Source organism: Schistocerca serialis, chromosome 6 (assembly GCF_023864345.2).
Source record: "Schistocerca serialis cubense isolate TAMUIC-IGC-003099 chromosome 6, iqSchSeri2.2, whole genome shotgun sequence".
NCBI classification, from domain to species: Eukaryota; Metazoa; Arthropoda; class Insecta; order Orthoptera; family Acrididae; genus Schistocerca; species Schistocerca serialis.
In genome coordinates this window covers 281,935,106-281,936,163 of record NC_064643.1, presented here as the reverse complement: position 1 = coordinate 281,936,163, position 1,058 = coordinate 281,935,106, and the positions used below count along the sequence as shown (strand labels likewise).

Here is a 1,058-nt window from a genome sequence, read left to right as displayed (position 1 = left end):
CGCCCCAACTAACGAATAATATCAATAGCAGTACTGTATTTTGGAACGACATGCCCCTTCTTTCAACCTGTCGGCTAAGGATCCTGAGCAAACCTTAGATGGTCTCTCTCTATACAGCTCTTAAATCTTCCTGTATGTTAAACCAAGCCTCTCTGCAACATTCTCCTGCTTAATTTTGAGCTGACCAAAAGTCAGAGGTCACTACAATTACTCCATTAGACATCTTGTGAAGGAAAAGAACGAGCTGAGTTCTACGTAATCAACACACTGCGTTATTATGCTTCCAGAAAGGGCATAACACGTGTTCTAAATTTTTACAACCAACTGACACTATTGATATAGGACAATATTCTGAATCCATTACCGTAACAGCCATTCTCTGAAGACTGTAGAGACGAGACTGATACACTTGAGAGTGTTGTGGCGATATAAAGTAAACTAAACTAAACTCCGTCCGATCAGATCTTGGAAGGCCCAACGGTACCGACCAGCCGCCGTGTCATCCTCAGCCCACAGGGATCACTGGACGCAGATATGGAGGGGCATGTGGTCAGCACACCACTCTCCCGGCTGTATGTCAGTTTACGATACTGGAGCCGCTACTTCTCACTCAAGTAGCTCATTAGTTTGCCTCACTAGGGCTGAGTGCACCTCGCTTGCCAACAGCGCTTGGCGGACCGGAGGGTGACCCATCCAAGTGCTAGCCCAGGCCGACAGCGCTTAACGTCGGTGGTCTGAAGAGAACCGGTGTTACCACTGCGGCAAGGCCGTTGGCGTTGTGGCGATATAACAGACGGTCAAGAAGAAGTAGATGAAGTGTATGGTTTAGGTGTGATAAGGTTCCAGATGGAAGGAGTTTGAAACATTTCAAGTACGTTACTTGTGCTATCAACTCTAGATAACTATTCTAGTGTCTGGAGTCCTATCATGAAGGTACTGGAAAAAGAGAAATGATTGTAGAACATAAATACACACTCCTAAGGCTACACGGTTCTGCATTTACACTACTGGACATTAAAACTGCTACACCACGAAGATGACGTGCTACAGACGCGAAA

At 45.8% G+C, this 1,058-nt stretch overlaps 1 pseudogene; it reads right to left on the bottom strand.

The window, feature by feature from the left end:
- Window positions 1-657: 657 nt before the first annotated feature.
- Window positions 658-775, bottom strand: LOC126485752 (5S ribosomal RNA; annotated as a pseudogene).
- Window positions 776-1,058: the final 283 nt, after the last annotated feature.